Here is a 14,327-nt window from a genome sequence, read left to right as displayed (position 1 = left end):
CTCGGAAACTCCCAGCAAACCTCCTGACCTCACGAGTCTCTGTTTCTCCATATGGAGTCATCATTGCCCTGCCTGCTTTTGCATAAATTGTGTGCAAATAGTCCAAAAAGAGCTTTGAAAACCACCTACTATTTCTTTTTAAAATTGTTTATTATTTCTTAATTACATGAATTGCTGACTGTTGAGAGTAGAAAAATCTGAAGATCCAAATGAGAAAAAACTAAAACAAAGAAACAGACATAAAAACCTTTTAGTCCCACCTCTCATTTTCCCCAAGATATGTTTACTGACAGGAAAAGGTATTGATTAATGAATGCTCAAGCTGAAAAAAGCGGATTGTATAACTGGATATATGCTAATGATTCCATCATTTAAAACTGTATTTTCAAATATACACATATATCTGGAAGATTTTAAATTAACTTTAATTACAATATTGATACATAATATCAAAAAAGTCAGATAAGTAAAAGATAAAAATTTAAATTGATCATGACCTACTATGTAGGTGTAACCACTGATGACATTTTGGTGTATTATCCTCACAGAGTTTATTTATATCTATATTTACATTTTTACAAATATTGTACCAGAGCATACAAACAAATATGTAACCTGCTTTTCCATTCTATGATATAATATGACCAACTCTCCATATCAGTACATATACAGTTGACCCTTGAACAATACGGGTTCGAACTGCATGGAATATTTTCAAAACATAGGTATTACAGTACTACCAGATCCACAGCTGGTTGAATCCCTGGATGTAGAACCATGAATAGGAGGGCTGACTATGAAGTTATAAGCAGATTTTTCACTGCAGGATGTGAGGTGGTGCCCCTAACCCCCAGTTGTTAAGGGTCAGTTGTACTATATGCTATTTTAATTAGCTTTTAGTTTCTGGTCCTATGAGTGTATCACGGTTTATTCACCCCATCCTCTGCTGTTGGATATGTATATATTTTTTGTCTCCCTCTTTTTTTTTAACATCTTTATTTGAGTATAATGCTTTACAATGGTGTGTTAGTTTCTGCTGTATAACAAAGTGAATCAGCTATATGTGTACATATATCCCCATATCTCCTCCCTCTTGCACCTCTCTCCCACCGTCCCTATCCCACCCCTCTACGTGGACACAAAGCACCAAGCTGATCTCCCTGTGCTATGTGGCTGCTTCCCACTAGCTATCTATTTTACGCTTGGTAGTGTATATATGTCCATTCCATTCTATCACTTCATCCCAGCTTACCCTTCCCCCTCCCTGTGTCCTCAAGTCCATTCTCTACATCTGTGTCTTTATTCCTGCCCTGCCCCTAGGTTCCTGAGAACCTTTTTTTTTTTTTTTAGATTCCATATATATATGTGTTAGCATATGGTATTTGTTTTTCTCTTTCTGACTTACTTCACTCAGTTTGACAGTCTCTAGGTCCATCCACCTCACTACAAATAATTCAATTTTGTTTTATTTTATGGCTGAGTAATATTCCATTGTATATATGTACCACATCCTCTTTATCCATTCATCTGTCAGTAGACACTTAGGTTGCTTCCATGTCCTGGCTGTTGTAAATAGAGCTGCAGTGAACATTGTGATACATGACTCTTTCTGAATTACAGTTTTCTCAGGGTGTATGCCCAGTAGTGGGATTGCCGTTTCGTATGGTAGTTCTATTTTTAGTTTTTTAAGGAACCTCCATACTGTTCTCCATAGGGGCTGTATCAATTTACATTCCCACCAACAGTGCAAGAGGGTTCCCTTTTCTCCACATCCTCTCCAGCATTTATTGTTTGTAGATTTTTTGATGATGGCTATTCTGACTCATGTGAGGTGATACCTCATTGTGGTATTGATTTGCATTTCTCTAATGATTAGTGATGTTGAGCATTGTTTCATGTGCCTCTTGGCCATCTGTATGTCTTCTTTGGAGAAATGTCTATTCAGGTCTTCTGCCCATTTTTGGATTGGGCTGTTTGTTTTTTTCATATTGAACTGCATGAGCTGCTTGTAAATTTTGGAGATTAATCCTTTGTCAGTTGCTTCAGTTGCAAATATTTTCTCCCATTTTGAGGGTTGTCTTTTCGTCTTGTTTATGGTTTCCTTTGCTGTGCAAAAGCTTTTAAGTTTCATTAGGTCCCATTTGTTTCTTTTTGTTTTTATTTCCATTTCTCTAGGAGGTGGGTCAAAAAGGATCTTGCTGTGATTTATGTCATAGAGTGTTTTGCCTAAGTTTTCCTCTAAGAGTTTTATAGTGTCCGGTCTTACATTTAGGTCTTTAATCCATTTTGAGTTTCTTTTTGTGTATGGTATTAGGGAGTGTTCTAATTTCATTCTTTTACATGTAGCTGTCCAGTTTTCCCAGCACCACTTATTGAAGAGGGTGTCTTTTCTCCATTGTATATTCTTGCCTCCTTTATCAAAAATAAGGTGACCATATGTGCGTGGGTTTTCTATCCTGTTCCATTGATCTATATTTCTGTTTTTGTGCCAGTACCATACTGTCTTGATTACTGTAGCTTTGTAGTATAGTCTGAAGTCAGGGAGCCTTATTCTTCCAGCTCCGTTTTTCTTTCTCAAGATTGTTTTGGCTATTCGGGAACTTTTGTGTTTCCATACAAATTGTGAAATTTTTTGTTCTAGTTCTGAAAAATGACATTGGTAGTTTGATAGAGATTGTATTGAATCTGTAGATTGCTTTGGGTAGTATAGTCATTTTCACAATGTTGATTCTTCCAGTCCAAGAACATGGTATATCTCTCCATCTGTTTGTATCATCTTTAATTTCTTTCATCAGTGTCTTATAGTTTTCTGCATTCAGGTCTTTTTTCTCCTTAGGTAGGTTTATTCCTAGGTATTTTATTCTTTTTGTTACAATGGTAAATGGGAGTGATTCCTTAATTTCTCTTTCAGATTTTTCATCACTATCATATAGGAATGCAAGAGATTTCTGTGCATTAATTTTGTATCCTGCTACTTTACCGAGTTCATTGATTAGCTCTAGTAGTTTTCTGGTAGCATCTTTAGGATTCTCTATGTATAGTATCATGTCATCTGCAGACAATGACAGTTTTACTTCTTTTCTGATTTGGATTCCTTTTATTTCTTTTTCTTCTCTGACTGCTGTGGCTAAAACTTCCAAAACTATGTTGAATAATAATGGTGAGAGTGGGCAACCTTGTCTTGTTCCTGATCTTAGTGGAAATGGTTTCAGTTTTTCACCATTGAGAATGATGTTGGCTGTGGGTTTGTCATGTATGGCCTTTATTATGTTGAGCTAAGTTCCCTCTATGCCTGCTTTCTGGAGGTTTTTTTTTTTATCATAAATGGATGTTGAATTTTATCGAAAGCTTCTTCTGCATCTATTGAGATGATCATATGGTTGTTCTCCTTCAGTTTGTTAATATGGTTTATCACATTGATTGATTTGCGTATGTGGTAGAATCCTTGCATTCCTGGGATAAACCCCACTTGATCATGGTGTATGATCCTTTTAATGTGCTGTTGCATTCTGTTTGCTAGTATTTTGTTGAGGATTTTTGCATCTATGTTCATCAGTGATATTGGCCTGTAGTTTTCTTTCTGTGTGACATCCTTGTCTGGTTTTGGTATCAGGGTGATGGTGGCCTCATAGAATGAGTTTGGGAGTGTTCCTCCCTCTGCTATATTCTGGAAGAGTTTGAGAAGGATAGGTGGTTAGCTCTTCTCTAAATGTTTGATAGAATTCACCTGTGAAGCCATCTGGTTCTGGGCTTTTGTTTCTTGGAAGACTTTTAATCACAGTTTCAATTTCAGTGCTTGTGATTGGTCTCTTTATATTTTCTCTTTCTTCCTGGTTCAGTCTCAGAAGGTTGTGCTTTTCTAAGCATTTCTCCATTTCTTCCAGGTTCTCCATTATATTGGCATATAGTTGCTTGTAGTAATCTCTCATGATCCTTTGTATTTCTGCAGTGTCAGTTGTTTCTTCTCCTTTTTTGTTTCTAATTCTATTGATTTGAGTCTTCTCCCTTTTTTTCTTGATGAGTCTGGCTAATGGTTTATCAATTTTGTTTATCTTCTCAAAGAACCAGCTTTTAGTTTTACTGATCTTTGCTATCGTTTCCTTCATTTCTTTTTCATTTATTTCTGTTCTGATCTTTATGATTTCTTTCCTCCTGCTACCTTTGGGGGTTTTTTTGTTCTTCTTTTTCTAATTGCTTTAGGTGTAAGGGTAGGTTGTGTATTCGAGATGTTTCCTGTTTCTTGAGGTAGGATTGTATTGCTCTAAACTTCCCTCTTAGAACTGCTTTTGCTGCATCCCACAGGTTTTGGGTCATCGTCTTTTCATTGTCATTGTTTCTAGGTTTTTAGATTTCCTCTTTGATTTCTTCAGTGATCTCTTGGTTATTTAGTAGTGTATTGTTTAGCCTCCATTTGTTTGTATTCTTTACAGATTTTTTCTGTAATTGATATCTAGTCTCATAGCGTTGTGGACAGCAAAGATACTTGATACAATTTCAATTTTCTTAAATTTATCAAGGCTTGATTTGTGACTCAAGATATGATCTGTCCTGGAGAAAGTTCCATGAGCACTTGAGAAGAAAGTGTACTCTGTTGTTTTTGCTTGGAATGTCCTATAAGTATCAATTAAGTCCATCTTGTTTAATGTATCATTTAAAGCTTGTGTTTCCTTATTTATTTTCATTTTGGTTGATCTGCCCATTGGTGAAAGTGGGGTGTTAAAGTCCCCTCCTATTATTGTGTTACTGTCGCTTTCCCCTTTTATGGCTGTTAGCATTTGCCTTATGTATTGAGGTACTCCTATGTTGGGTGCATAAATATTTACAAGTGTTCTATCTTCTACTTGGATTGATCCCTTGATCATTATATAGTGTCCTTCTTTGTCTCTTGTAATAGTCTTTATTTTAAAGTCCATTTTGTCTGATATGAGAATTGCTACTCCAGCTTTCTTTTGATTTCCATTTGCATGCAATATCTTTTTCCATCCCCTCACTTTCAGTCTGTATGTGTCCCTAGGTCTGAAGTGGGTCTCTTGTAGACAGCACATATATGGGTCTTGTTTTTGTATCCATTCAGCCAGGCTATGTCTTTTGGTTGGAGCATTTAATCCATTTACATTTAAGGTAATTGTCGTTATGTATGTTCCTGTTACTGTTTTCTTAATTGATTTGGGTTTGTTAGTGTAGGTCTTTTCCTCCTCTTGTGTTTCCTGCCTAGAGAAGTTTCTTTAGCGTTTGTTGTAAAGCTGGTTTGGTGGTGCTGAATTCTCTTAGCTTTTGCTTGTCTGTAAAGCTTTTGATTTCTCTGTTTAATCTGAATGAGATCCTTGCTGGGTAGAGTAATCTTGGTTGTAGGTTTTTCCCTTTCATCACTTTAAATATGTCCTGCCACTCCCTTCTGGCTTGTAGAGTTTCTGCTGAAAGATCAGCTGTCAACCTTATGGGGATTCCCTTGTGTGTTATTTGTTGTTTTTCCCTTGCTGCTTTTAATAGTTTTTCTTTGTATTTAATTTTTGCTACTTTGATTAATATGTATCTTGGCATGTTTCTCCTTGGATTTATCCTGTATTGGACTCTCTCTGCTTCCTGGACTTGATTAACTATTTCCTTTCCCATATTAGGGAAGTTTTCAACTATAATCTCTTCAAATATTTTCTCAGTCCCTTTCTTTTTCTCTTCTTCTTCTGGGACCCCTATAATTTGAATGTTGGTGCATTTAATGTTGTCCCAGAGGACTCTGAGACTGTCCTCCATTCTTTTCATCCTTTTTTTTTTATTCTGCTCTGCAGTAGTTATTTCCACTATTTTATCCTCCAGGTCACTTATCCGTTCTTCTGCCTCAGTTATTCTGCTATTGATTCCTTCTAGAGAATTTTTAATTTCATTTATTGTGTTGTTCATCACTGTTTGTTTGCTCTTTTGTTCTTCTAGGTCCTTGTTAAACGTTTCCTGTATTTTCACCATTCTATTTCCAAGATTTTGGATCATCTTTACTATCATTATTCTGAATTCTTTTTCAGGTAGACTGCCTATTTCCTCTTCATTTGTTTGGTCTGGTGGGTTTTTACCTTTCTCCTTTATCTGCTGTGTGTTTCTCTGTCTTCTCATTTTTCTTAGCTTTCTGTGTTTGGGCGTCTCCTTTTCGCAGGCTACAGGTTCGTTGTTCCTGTTGTTTTTGGTGCCTGCCCCCAGTGGGTCAGGTTGGTTCAGTGGGTTGTGTAGGCTTCCTGGTGGAGGGGACTGGTGCCTGTGTTCTGGTGGATGAGGCTGGATCTTGTCTTTCTGGTGGGCAGGACTGTGTCCGGTGGTGTGTTTTGGGGTGTCTGTGACCTTATTATGATTTTAGGCAGCCTCTCTGCTAATGGGTGGGGTTGTGTTCCTGTCTTGCTAGTTGTTTGGCATGGGGTGTCCTGCACTGTAGCTTGCTGGCCGTTGAGCGGAGCTGGGTCTTAGCATTGAGATGGAGATATCTGGGAGAGCTTTTGCCGTTTGGTATTACATGGGGCCGGGAGGTCTCTGGTGGACCAGTGTCCTGAACTCGGCTCTCCCACCTCAGAGGCTCAGGCCTGACCACTGGCCAGAGCACCAAGACCCTGTCAGCCTCACAGCGGTGAGCTGCTGCATGTGAAAACGGTGGCGGCGGCAGCTGAAATGGCAATGCCCTCGCCTTCTCTGAAGGCTACAGAGGCGACACTCTTGCTCCTTCGCCCATGTCCAGTTAGGTGGCGGATGGTGTGCAGGGACTGGCAGCCGCCTCCTCCTCAGCGACTGGGCTCTTAATCCTCTGCAGTAGCCACCGAGGAGCCCGACAGGTGGGGGGAGGGCACGCTGGGCTGCAGGTGAGGGAGCTGATATTGGATATTTAACATGTCCATCTTCCAAAAATTTGGAATTTTTCCCTATGACCAACATATAATCAGGATCCTTCCAGTGAAATTTTTGTGTGCATGCATACTGCTGAATTTGCTGAATTGCATTTCAGAAATGTTGGACTATTTATTCTCCCATTGTGATATATGAGTATCTTCCCTACCCCCAACCTCATAAGAATACATTTATTTAGGGAATTCCCTGGAGGTCCAGTGGTTAGGGCTCCGTGCTTCCACTGCAGGGGGCATGGGTTCAGTCCCTTGTCAGGGAACTAGGATCTCATGTGGCATGGCCAATATATATTTATTTATTTATTTAAGTCTGAATTGGTAACCCCTTCTTCCTTTCAACAGTCAACACAGAAAGGGGAACATGGAAAGTGTGTCTCCAAGCCTTACCCTGTCCATCCAGGTGCCCCACCTGGCAACTAACCTCTTTAGGTAGTTTCTTCCTGTATCCATTCGGATTTGTCTTGCAAAACCAAGAAAATACAAATATAAATTCTTATCTTCTGCCCCTTTTGATACAAAAGATGGCAAATTATATGCACTGTTCTGACCCTTGCTTATTTTTCTCAAGAGATACAGTAGAGCACTTTCCACACCTGTACTGAGAGCACAGCCTCCTCTCTGTTTCAGCAGTGAAGTAAGTGGTCCATCCCAGGGAAGCATCAGATCTGGAAAGAGCCACCTGCTGTTTCCACTGTTTTTTATCACAAACATGGTTGCAGTGAACAATCTCCTGCATATGTCCTCTTCTGTGCATGCCCAATGCCACAGAATACATTCTCAGGGGTGCTTTCTGTCAGTGCTGCCCACTTTTTCTATTGGGTTCTCTCTCTCTTTTTGGTCCTATTTCTAGGAGCTCTTTTTGTATTAGGAACTTTTAGCCCTGTTTTGTCATGTGAATTGCAATAATTTTTTTCTTTTTAACATTTGTCATTTTAAAAAATTTAGCCTACAGTGGTGTTTTTTTCCTTTCCACGCAAAAGGTTTAAACAGTGTAGTAGAACATGTTAGTCTCATCCTCCGTGCCTCTGGATTTTGAGTCACATGTTGGAAGAGGGTGGGTGAGAGCACATCTTAGGCCTCCAGGAGCCCACAGCCAGCGCCCAAGTCTCAGATGGTGCTGCAGCTCCTTGGGTTCTCAGAAGCAAGCTGCCTTTTTCTTTTCTTTTTGTTAAACCTCGTTTCATGGGAACAGGAACGGTGTAAGTATCTCACAAATCCATTTAGAGAGAACAGAGGGAACAGAATCGGGAGTGGGCTTATGTCTGGGAAACATCATACCGTCAGGCCTGTGCCTGCCCCCCTCCCCCAAGCCCTCCTGAATGGGTGACTTGGGCTGCAGTTCACAGACTGCCCAGAGGGGCAGCACTGATAATGGAAGGAGATGTACTTTATGGTGTGTGTAGACCGTTCCTGTGCACACTTCACGTGTTTTTAAACTGCACTCATCACAGCCCAACAGCCCAGTAGATTATAAACCATGTCCTATGGAAACCGGGAAATCATTGGACATCCCTGAGTAAGTAAGGGTGTGCACGGGCAACATGTTTCATGTGCATCTTTGCTGTTCCTCTTGCCTCTGATGCAACATTCTAGAAGAGTACTGGGGCTTTAAGAATCATGCAGAAGGATTGTAAGAGTCCAGCAAGCTTTAGTGCCAACCAGAGCCTCCCTCTGAGGCAGCTCTTTCAGCCCTGTAACGTTAACAGTGAAAACACCCACTTAGCACTGCGGCGCCAGGTTTGGAGACACTGCCATTAGCCTACTTCTCACAGGTGGGAACACGGAGGAACAGAGAGTTTAAGAAAGTTGCCCCAAACTACCCACCTAGTATGTGGCAGAGCTGGGCTTTGAACCCAGGCAGCCTGACTCCAGGGCACAGTCTCCTAGTGAGTACACACAGTGTCCTCAATTAATTACAACTCCAAACCTAAGAGGAGAAAATACCATTTAGAAGGAAGATGGGAAAGACAGTTAAAAGAAACAGAGGAAGAAACCTGTATGAGTGATTCCCGGTACCCCTGCTCCTGCTGTAAGTGCCCTCCACTGTTAGCAGTGTGGTTTCTATTTCTGGAGACAGCTGGGCCCAGGAAGCGTACCTCAGGGTTCCAGGCCCAGCACCTCAACTCCTGTAGCTCTATGACCTGGGGTAAATCACTTTATTTTTATTTATTTCTCTTGTTTTTGTTATGGTAAAATATACATAACATAAAATTTACCATTTTGTTCTATTTTCAAGTGTACAGTTCAGCGGCATTCAGTGTATTCACAATATCGTGCACCCACCACCATGATCCATTTCCAGAACATTTTCATCATCTCAAACAGAAACTCCATTCTCATTAAACGAGAACTCTCCATTCCTCTTCCCCCCAGATCCTGGTAACCACTGTCTACTTGGTGTCCGTGAATTTGACTATTCTGCATACCTCGTGTAAGTGGAATCATACAGTAGGTGTCCTTTCATGTCTGGCGTATTTCATATAGCATAATGTGTCCAAGGTTCATCCTGTTTAACGTGTATCAGAATTTCATTCCTTGTAAAGGTTCAGTAATGTTCCATTGTATACACATTCCACCTTTTGTTTATCCATTCACCTGTTGATGGACAGTTGGGTTGTTTCCACCTCTGGATGTTGTGAAGAGTGCTGCTGTGAACATTGGGCCTGAGACCCTGCTTTCAGTTCTTTGGGGTCTATACCTCAGAGTGGTTGCTGGATAATATGGGAATTCTGTGTTTAACATTTTGAGGAACTGCCAAACTCATTTTATTTTCAAAGAGGGGATTTTTTTCCTCACTCACGACCCTGGGCATAAGGTTCCTAATCATTTCCCTGGGCCAATGAGCAGAATTTTTCCAGCCCCTTCTCCCTGAAGCATCAGCCCTATGACGTCTAGTGTGTGTGGAGCTCACACAGGCCTAAGGCCACAGGCCCCATGAGTTAAATGCTCGGCACCTGCACGTGGGTCCTCCCGTCTCCTCACTTGGCACCCTGTGGACCATCTCTTCCTTCTAGGGTCACTTTCCACATTTGTTTCCTTCATAGTTTCTCCTTCTCCATAATACAAGTTCTGTGGCGGTCAAGACATTTTTTTCTCTTGTTTTCTATTATATCGTCAAATTATAAGATGGTAGCTGGCACATAGTAGGTACTCCAGAAGTAAGAGAAATGCCAAGCCTTTGTATACATTGCCTCATTTAATCCTTATAACAACTTTTATCCCCTGCTTCACCCTCCAAAAACAGGACCAGATAGTTTAAGTAACTTCCCTAATGTAGCACAGCTAGTAAAATATATATTCGATGTGTGATTTACATGGGAATGCAACAGGCATGCACCAGCGTGGCTGAAGGAAACCAGTACTCCTCCAGCTACCCACGAGCTATTCTTGAGTCCCCAGGGATGCTGCCCCTGCCAGTGGGCACGCTCCTGCCCTTTCCGGGGTCTGGACTTGAAGACCCTCGTCCTGGGGCATAACTGACCTCAGGGGCCCAAGGAGGGTGCCCTCACCCCCAACTGCTCTACCTCAGTGAGGACCTTGTCCTTAAGGTCCCACACAGAGCAGAGGCCAGGCAGTGACATCGACTGGAACTTTACTGACAGTGCGAGGATAATGAAGGCACGCGCGGGAAATAAATCACGAAGTCCTCAGGCTCAGACCCTCACTCAGGGCTCCTCATGCCACCACCCGGCCTCGCTACCACCCTGGCCATGAGCCAGGAAGTTCACGGCCATCAGTGCTCTCCAGGCATCCCCCCACCCCCGCTGTCATAGTTTGCTAGTGCTGCCAAAACAAAATACTGCAGACTGGGTGGCTTAAAAACCAGAAATTTATTATCTCACATTCCCGGAGGCTGGAAGGCCCAGGTCGAGGTGTGGCACCGTTGGTTCCTCCTGGGGTCCCTCTCCTCGGCCTGCTGATGCTGTCTTCTCCCTGCGCTCTCACAGGTTCTTCCCTCTGTGTGTGTCTGTGTTCTCGTCTCTTCTAAGGTGGACACTAGTCGGATTGGATCAGGGCCACCCCGTCACCTCATTTTAACTTAATTACCTCTTTCCAAATACAGCCTCATTCTGAGGTGCTGGGGGTTAGGGCTTCAGCATGTGGATTTGGGAGGGGACACAATTCAGCCTGTGACCGCTCAGCCAGAGAAGCACGTTTCTCCTGTTTCCTAGGAGTGTAAGATTTTGCTCCAAGTCGCAGCCATCTCCTCAGCCTCTTCCAAAGACGACTGCTAACAGCACCTATTCATTTTGGTTTTTCCTATCAAGCGGGGAGGTTCTCCAGCCACATGGTTATGTGTAGAAGAAAATGTGTCTGCTGGATATGATGGGCTAAAGGGGTCTGCCACGCTATAAAGTTGTGAAATTCTGTGTTTCAAAAGTATTTCCAGAGGGCTTCCCTGGTGACACAGTGGTTGAGAGTCCTCCTGCCGATGCAGGGGACGCGGATTCGTGCCCCGGTCCAGGAAAATCCCACATGCTGCGGAGTGGCTGGCCTGTGAGCCATGGCCGCTGAGCCTGCGCGTCCGGAGCCTGTGCTCCGCGATGGCAGAGGCCACAACAGTGACAGGCCCGCGTACCGGAAAAAAAAAAAAAAAAGTATTTCCAGAGAATGCGGGTTATGAGATGATCTGGAAAGGGGTGCGGGGTCGAGAGCTGGGATGCTATAATTAGAAGCCCATCCTCAGTCCAGAATTCTCCTCTTCCTGGAGTCTAAGCTCCTCATTTTAATGCTGTGAATGAAGCCATTGCCCATCCTGTAAGAGCAGATGATCTTGCTTCACACGAATCGATGTGGACCACAAAGCATGGCTTTCTTCCTCTCTTGGAACCATAAATTAAGGTCTGTTCTGCACTCATCTGCTCACCAGGTCTTGGCAGCCTTCTCTGGACCTTGGGGCTCCTTGAGTACTTACAGTCTTTGTTCAAATAAGCAGCCTCCCGATGGCTGGCCCAGATGTGAGGCTCACATCTGGAAACTATCCCTAGTCTTGGCCCAGGCCTTCAGGCTTAGGAGATGTGTATGTGTCAGGTACAACCCCGCCCTGCCTGGTGATCCACACACAAGGCCCCGTGCAGGGCAGAGGTCTTGGGGACTGGCGGCTGGGTTTGGAGACCGTGTGTTGGGTTAAATCCCAATGGGCTACCTGCCAACAGCACCACATTCGTGTTCCCATCCTACCATCCTTCCTTGATTCTCTGGCAGGGCCCACAGTGCCAGGCCTGCCACAGACATCCAGCATGCAACCCACCTACCTTGAGGCATCTCACTGATGCTGCCACCATGGCTTGGCCCGTGGATAGAAGTGGTTGTCTGAGCCTGGAACTGGGTCTCCCAGCTTGAGAATTTATACCTGAGATTTATGGTGCCGGCATGAGGGTGAATTGTCTGTATATCACAAAGTGCTTAGTTCAGAGGGGGCTCCAATGCTTAAAGAAAACCCTGTGCTCTAAAGCCAATAATACAGCATGACCCACTTTGGATCAGTGGTGCCTGTCCAGGGAAATGCCCTGCCCACCATCCTTAAGGAACAGTGAGCACCAAAGAGTGGTTTACGTGCAGGAAGGAGGTGGCATTTCTGGTAGGACCAGAGTTTGCACAAATGCTTGTATCAGGTACTCGTGTAAAGCTGCCGGCTGCTATTGACAGATTTGAGGTCTGACTGACCCTCTGGGCCAAGAAGGATCCTCACTGATGTGTCTGCCTGGCCTAACCTATTGGTTTTTGGGGGTTTTTCGTCGAATGCATTTTACAATTTCCCAACTAGAAAATTTTAAACATACAGTAAAACAAAAGAAAAAAATTATTCCTCAAATCCCAACATCAGAGATAACGGTTAACGTTTTGGTTTCTATATGCCAAATCTTTTCTCATATGTATGTATAAATAGTTTCTAAAATAATGAAAGACAATCATCCCATAATACTGTTCTAGAATCTGCTTTTCTTTGAATATCTCGTAATATTTCCATGTCAAAAATATACAACTATATTAGCAGTCTTAAGAAGAGTAGTGCTGCCACTTAGGAGAGGACTGAAGATCTATGAGGGCATTTTCAGCTGTCACAATCATGGCAGAGTAGGAGAGGGTGGGTGGGAGATGTGCAGCTGGCACTCAGAAGGCAAGGGGCCAGGCAATTAAGTGTTCTGCAAAGCTTAGTCCAGCTCAGATTTTGAATATCCTGATGGATATTTAACAACAGTGGGAAAAAAATTTATAATAACTTCAGCCTAAGACCTAACTCCCTTTTACGTATAAACACAAAGCTTTTTGGCATGGTTTTAGTATACACAGAATTTTATAACAATGCAACTAATGAGTTTTGTTTTGTTTACACTTCTTACTATGAATTGTCAGCTCAACCATTTGGAAAATCTCATCAGCAATGGCAAAGCCACTCCCAGCCTCTGAGTCAAGGTTATAGCCACCTGGATCTATCTGTATTGTAGTCAGTGCATTTAGAATGAGTGTACATACATGGGAATACACTTATCAGCCTTTTGTTTCCAAATGTCAGATGCAGAAAGTATCTACAAACGTTTAGTGGTACAATTGTCTTACTTCTATTAAGTCCTAACTTTTAAAAAGCAGATTCAAACATCTGGTTTCTTCATTATATCTTCAAATGTAGTTGCGCCTAAAAATTTGCAAATTGCAACTGTTATCTGTCAGCTCTGTACCCCCTTCTAAGCTCTGTTCTCCATCTCTGAGGTTGGAAACCTCCAAGTTTTATCTTCCAGATTCCTTCCCATCTGGCTTCTTTGAGTGTCTGCCAATGGGAGGCACTGGGGGAGGTTGGAAGAGGAGATCAGGGAGACGCTATTTTCCCGGGGCTTCTGGGTTGTATAGTGTGCACAGTGGCAGCTGCAGCAGCCTGGCCGTCGGAGGCTCCCGGTAACTCTATTTTCCCTGTTGCTTCTCCAGTTCCAGGGAGTAGTGACTCCTTGTAGTTCCTAACCCTGGACAACCCTACCTTCCTCTCTGTGCTCTTCCAGCCCTTCCCAAACCTTTATAACCAGTTCCCTAGATTAATTTACTGCTGTTTGAAATACCTAGAATGGTTTGTTTTCCTGATTAGACACGAACAGACAAAAAAGGCTTAGAATTGTATCCTGTTTGACTTGTTTAATATTACAGTCAGGCCATTATATCCCTTTTTTAAAAAAATTCTGCACTTGGGTAGGTATATTGCCTATGAATTCAATTTCAGGATAAAAAGGGGGGTATTACAAAATATTTATTACTATAAAAACCTGGTTTTGAGCTTGAAAAGAGTTGAAAGCAATCCATGCCATCGTTTGTAGTGACCTCTTTTATCTTTTCTACAACCCCCTATTGTTTGACATTGAGAATTATTTCAGACTTTTCATTATGACAGTGGCGCTTCCAGGAATATCCTGGTACTTAGAGTTTCCAGTGCATTTCAAAACTTCTAAGGGCAACTGTTTC

Source organism: Lagenorhynchus albirostris, chromosome 14 (assembly GCF_949774975.1).
Source record: "Lagenorhynchus albirostris chromosome 14, mLagAlb1.1, whole genome shotgun sequence".
Classification (NCBI taxonomy): Eukaryota; Metazoa; Chordata; class Mammalia; order Artiodactyla; family Delphinidae; genus Lagenorhynchus; species Lagenorhynchus albirostris.
This window is presented reverse-complemented; position numbering follows the sequence as displayed.